Source organism: Helianthus annuus, chromosome 10 (assembly GCF_002127325.2).
Source record: "Helianthus annuus cultivar XRQ/B chromosome 10, HanXRQr2.0-SUNRISE, whole genome shotgun sequence".
In the NCBI taxonomy this organism is placed as follows: domain Eukaryota; kingdom Viridiplantae; phylum Streptophyta; class Magnoliopsida; order Asterales; family Asteraceae; genus Helianthus; species Helianthus annuus.
This window is the reverse complement of record NC_035442.2, coordinates 12,369,137-12,375,833: the sequence shown is the minus strand read 5'-3', so window position 1 is coordinate 12,375,833 and position 6,697 is coordinate 12,369,137. Positions and strand designations below refer to the sequence as shown.

Genomic DNA, 6,697 nt, shown 5'->3' with positions numbered 1-6,697 from the left:
CTCCTGAAATATCTAAACCCATTTTATCTTTCATCTATGTTCCCGAGTCATTTAACAGGGGGAGGTGAGGTGAGGGGAGGGGAGAGGAGAGGAGGGGAAGGAAAATTTTCTCTCCAATTTGGGAGGATGAATATATAGTTATATTTGGTTATATTTTCCTCTCTTTTCTCTCCCCTTCCCCTGTTAAATGAAACTGGGAACATGATTTTTAATATTTCCATCTCTTTTCCCTCCCCTCCCCCTGTTAAATGAGTCTCGGGAACAGAAAGGCTAAAAATAAATATAATATCCGGCGAGCATCCAACCTTCACAGGTCGTTGTCGTGATTCCGTCACAGAACTAGCTTAAAAACTAGCTCGCCGGCAACCGATCCAAAATTCGTCTCAAAAGTCAACCTTTTCAAGCCTTTAAATTGGCCAACTACACTAATAATCACCATCCAAATCTTGCAGATGACGAATCTAGTATCTACATGGTCCAAGACTACTCAAATCTTACCGGAAAACTACATCTTCCCAGTCGATCAACGTCCAGGATCCGTCAAAATTCCGTTAGTCCAAAACATCCCACTGATTGACCTCTCATCAAGTCAAAGTCAAACAGTTGAAGAAATACTACATGCTTGTCAAGAATTCGGATTCTTTCAGGTTACATCTTCTTTTGAAGTACAGTTTTCTAATTTGATACAACGGGGTGTTCACGGTTTGGTTTGGTTTGGTTCGGTTATTAATCTTAACCGAAACCGAAGTCATTATATAATCTATTTTATTAACAAATCGGTTTTTGGTTTGGTTTGATTCGGTTAATAACCAAAACCAAACTAGTGATATTTTTTTTCTTTAAAATACATGAAATGGATGTATAAAATTCGTATATGAAAATATGAGTGATTCTGTTCTGCTCGTTTAATTTCGGTTAACCGGGGTACAAAAGACTGATAAGTGACTATTGATTAATTCGCTTTTTGGTTCGGTTTCAATTAACCGTTTGCTTATTGCTCACACCTACAACCAGGTGATCAATCATGGAGTTTCTAAAGATTTAATCGATGACACCATGGAAGTAGTTAAAGAGTTCTTCAACATGCCTGAAGAGGAGAAGGAGATATATTACTCGATCGATCCGATAAAAAGTTGCAAACTGTATACAAGTGGTTATAATTATGCTAATGAAGATATTCATTTCTGGCGTGACAATCTACGACATCCATGTCATCCGCTAGATGAATGGGTTCACTTGTGGCCCGAAAAACCAACAAATTACCGGTAAAATGACCACTTCACAACCTTGAGTTCAAACCTGGGAATATACGATTAATTTAGGATTATTGGTGTAATAGAGTAGGAGTAAGCGTTGTCATTAAAAAAAATAGCTGTAACCGTTGAAACAAATTCAACCCTTTAAAATTTTAAATTGAGGCAACATGGACGGTTTGGCTTGATTGGGTTCATAAGTGTATATTATATACAATAAAAAAGCCATCAAAGTCATTTTTTTCTTATGTTTTCTACCGTTCTACTTTTACCTATACATAACCTATATATGTATAGGCTATGTAAAAAACGGAAATTTTCTTTTTTTTCTTTTAAATTTCAGATTAGAAAACAATAAATATTAGATTTATAACATTTCTTTTTTATATTTTTAACTTTTTAAGAATTAAAAAATAACTGATTTATTTTGTTCTGTGTGTTTTCGCAATATATAGTGTTCTGCATAGATCAACACAATAACATATATTTTGATTGTGAAAACGAATTGACCAACAAACATATATTTTTGTCATAATGAAAATAGTAAAGTTCTAGCTATCATTATGAAAACAATCCAATGACATCAGACCATCCGTAATGGTTAATGTCCCTTAAGAGACATTTCTCGCCACATCAACATTGTAGCGCCTCTTAAAAAATGTATAACGGTTAATGCTCATTTCATTTATTACTTTCCATTCTTTTCTACTCTTTGGGCATTATTATAGAAATGTCCCTCCCTCTTCATGTTCCTATAATGCCCAAGAGGCAATGTTAAAAGCGTTATCAAATTCTTTCACGCCCATATAATGCCAATTACGCATGGCCTTACTGATACAAAATTTTGTATAAAAACGATTCAGTACGTTGTTAACACTTTCATTTTAGCTAGTGTTTTTTTTGTCTTTCATGAAAGTTAATGGTTCTTGCTTTGTCTTGAAGAGATGTTGTTGGAAAGTACTCACTAGAAGTGCGGAAATTGTCATTGAGAGTGTTGGAGCTAATTCGTGAAGGACTAGGACTCGAACCAGAATATTTTGCAGAAGAGCTAACCGGGGGTCAATTGTTGTCGATCAACCACTACCCTCCATGCCCAGATCCTAGTTTGACGCTAGGGTTACCGAAACATGCAGATCCTAATCTCATAACCGTGCTTTTACAAGGAAGCGTTAGTGGGCTTCAGGTTTTCAAGGACGGTTAGTGGCTAGGCGTTGAGCCATTGCCTCATGCTTTTGTGGTAAACATTGGCCACCAATTACAGGTAACCGTTTTCATTATTTTTTTCTTTTTAAATTACTTTTTTCCGACCTAAAAAGTGTGAATAACAATTGGTGGAATTATGTTTTAGATAATTAGCAACGGGAAGCTAAGAAGCGCGGAACATAGAGCGGTGACAAACTTGAGGGAGGCTCGGACATCGATTGTGAGTTTCATTAGTCCTTGCCTAGACACCATCATAGAACCCGCTAAATCGATGATTGACACCGGTGTACCTCGTTTTCAACCCTTCAAGTTTAAAGATTTTTTGAAGTTCTATGAAGAGAAAAAGGGAGATACTGAATCAATGATGAAGGTTTATAAGATTAAACCTTAACAACACATGGGTATCTCCTGTTAATGTATTAATGATTAAACCTTTTGTCAAATGTTTTAATCTTGTATGCATTTGATAGCTTTAAATATATGACATCCTTTAGTTAGATATGTGTGTAACAGCTCTTCGTTACCTATATATACCACCCCACTATTAACTTTGTACACTTCATTTTGAATCTCACAATCATTAAATAAATTTTTTTACATATAATCCATTATGTTGTTCATTCATTCATTTATTTATTACTTATTATGTGAACATGTGAAAACTCGGTAATTGTAGGGGCCCACATGATTACGAAAGTGACGCATGAAAGTTATACCAAGCCTTACGAAGTGCCGAACCTAGGAATTTTCAATATTTCATTTCTGAAATATTATTTTATCATAAGTTTTATGTTTTTGTGAATGTTTTTATTCAACTTATCAGTCGATTGATATTCGCTAAATTCTCAAAGTGTTGGCGTTGATCCTTGTGGAGGTCTTCTAAACGTCTTCGTACTGGGAAGCGTGCTGGAAATTCCGGCCGTCGCATGGTGGCCCACATCGCGGAAGAAATGGTCGTTGTCATCCCAAATATCGTGATTCAAGACCAACAAGCCCTAATCAATCAGAGGGCTAATAACCATGATGGAGCAACTTCTTCTAAGTGTTCCTACAAACACTTCAAATCGTGCGACTGTTCTCCTCCGTTGGTTTAAAGAAATGGAGAGTACTTTCTTAAATTACGAATGCCCTGATAACCACAAGGTTCACTATGCAACCGGCCACTTACTTGGAAATGCGTTAACGTGGTGGAATTCTGAGAAGAACACTCACGGTGCTGAAGCCGCAGTGGCTATAACATGGGAGCAATTGAAGGAGTTGATGACCGAATAGTTCTATCCTTCTCACGAGATTAAGAAATTGGAAGACGAATTCTAGGATTTGGAACAAGATAATGGTAAGAATGTGGCGTATAATAAGCGTTTTCATGAATTAAGCAAATTGGTTCCATATTTGTTCACACCCCTCTGTCAACTCATCGGGAAATACATCGGGGGTCTTCTTGCGGTTATTAAGGACACTGTGGAAGGCAGTAGCCCTGCCACCCTTGAAGCGGCTATGCATTTTGTAAGGACCTTAAAAAATGTCCCTAATTTATCTATAAATGAAAACCCGGACCCCTAAAACCCTAACCATCTTGAAAAATCAAGAAAAACAAGAATAATGGGTTTTAGGCGGGCCGCGTAAGGGATAGTTTAACCTTACGCGGGCCGCTTCAACTTATTGATCAAACCGGATAAGCTTCAGGAGTCCAGGCGGGCCGCGTAAATGTTAAACTCGTTTTTACACGAGCCGCGTCAACTTCAAATTCAACCGGTTATACATTTGGGCCACGTATAACCCATCTGGCAAGTCTAGCCCATGACCAATCAACCCTATGCCTAGACTAGGCGGCCTCGCGGGCCGCGTAAAGATTATCTATGGGTTTACGCGGGCCGCGTAAAACCCATTTTCAGGCTATAAATAGCCTGTGCATGGGACTTTCATTCCGTGCTCAAATTTTCGATCAAAGAACGAAGTTAGGCTGTCAAAATTATAATTTTCATATAGAGAGGTGCTGCCACAATACCGGGTAATAACTCGATCGCTGCTACGATTAAATATCCGATCGATTGAAACTATCCAATGGATGTTTAAGTGCTGCCCGCATTAGGGTTATACTTTGTTATTCGTCGTGATTCCGACAGGATTTTTGGGTGTTGCCCAAATCCGGGCTACGCTCTGTCATTCGTTGCGAATCCGCTGGATATTTAAGTATCGCACTTTGTCATTCGTTGTGAGGGTTGTATCTCGTGAGTTATCGTAAATGCTGTATTAGTTACTAACCTGGGTCGTGTGCATTGTTGTTTAAGCTAGGTTATTCGGCTTATCAGTAGGCTAAACCCTGCCCGTCTAAACTTGCAATGTGAGTCATTCTCTTTTTACAAAAATTTACTTTCAAAAATCATGTTTGTTTCCAAAGTTATAATTACAGGGATTAAGTCTTTGTAGTCTTCAATTACAGCCGGTATGTGGGGTTTTGTATACATTACTTGATAATCTTCACCATTGGACAACGAGTTAGCCAATGGGTGATATGACCATAGTCACAGAAACGAGTCGAGTGACAAATACTGTGGGTAATTGGTTGACATATAAACATTGTAATCGCTCTTAATACTGAGAATTATAACAATGTGTCATTTTATCAAAATGAATGATTCACTCAGTATTTCCCCGCTGACAAAATATTTTTACAACATGTTTCAGGTGACCTACTTTGAATCAAGTACAAGTGCTCTGGAGCACTCCCAAGCTTAAAGTAGTGGCTCAAATAAATAAACATGTTTTGTAAAATAAAGGAATTATGAAAATTCCTCCACTGTAAATTACGGGGTTTATCCCGAATTATAAATAAATAAAACTTGGGCATTTTCAAGTTTAAACGATCCTGTTAAGACTTCCGCTGTAAATATGAATACCACGGGTTTTCTGTCCCGCGGCTTCTGGATCGGGTCAAACCGGGTACGGGGGCCGTGACAGAAAAAGGTGGTATCAGAGCCACTGATTTAAGCCAATTAAGTATTTAGAAATACTTAATTTATCTGATTGCCATTCTGTGATTTTGTGAAATTTTAGTTTACAAAATTTTAACTTAGGATTGTGTGCGTCTTCGTGTGTGCTAACAGCATGAACGAACTATCAAAAGCCCTACAAAATATTTCAATCCATAGTACAGATATGGATATCACCAGTATTACCACTGGATACCAGGCAGATGTAGAGGAGCCTATGGTATTTAAAGCCCAACCTCAGGAAAAACCTAAAGTAGTGAAAAAGAGACATAGGTGGGCAGGTTGGAGGCATGTACGCAGGAAGAAGCCAGCAACTCAAAAGACCATGAAAAAGGACGATCCAAAAGACAAAGGAAAGGGAATAGAAACTGGGGAGAGTTCCAGGCAAAACCAGGAACCACTATCTTGGGAAGAAGAGCTGGACCGTAAACTGTCACTAGGTGATATCATCGGACCTGCCGATGAAATTCTCTTTAACTACCCAGCAGAAGCCCTACTGCCTGTTAACCTAGAACCTACCATTCCAGACCCTATTATGCACCCTAGACCTTTACCAGGAACACTAGAGGAGCGGTGGACTGCCGACTGGCAATTTCAGAACATCATGAATAGCCCTAACACTTTTCTCCCTCAATTCGACCCGGAACCTATACCAAACCCACCAATGAGTAACGAAAACTTAGCTGAACTCCGCCATTATGGCGAGGAGCTGGTGGATGCCGGAAATAGAATTCGGGAGGTAGGAGAGCAGATCTCCTGGAAATACGACGAGAGGGAACGTCGTTTCTGAAAAGCCAGTTAACAGGGATTGCATGGGGTAGTGTGGTTGTAATGTATAATACTAATAATAATAGTGAAATAAATCTTGTAAAATAGTCTAAAAATAAAACCTTGTAATATAATCAGTGTGTACAGAAGCATAGTATTAAAAATATATAAAAATCGAATAGTCGCAAAGTCGACAGTTTTGGCTGTACATGTTTGTGTGATTATTTGTTTCTTTAATTGTATTTTCGTGTTAATTGACTACTTGTTAATGTACAGAATGGGTAAACAAAAGCTTTCGGATATTTACCATCAACTAGACAATGCCCAAAAGACTAAGAAAACCTCGTCCCAACCAAATTCCTCAAGATATTCAGTGAATACTAATGAAGGAATATTTATTCATAAGGCACACTATGAAAACCCACTTACTCCCAAGAAGAGAGATTGGATTATTAGAAAAAGCCAAGAGAAAGTAGGAAC

At 38.1% G+C, this 6,697-nt stretch overlaps 1 pseudogene; it reads left to right on the top strand.

Annotated features, from left to right (window-relative positions):
- The first annotated feature begins 271 nt into the window (after nt 1–271).
- LOC110884008 lies at nt 272–3,011 on the top strand (annotated as a pseudogene).
- Nucleotides 3,012–6,697: the final 3,686 nt, after the last annotated feature.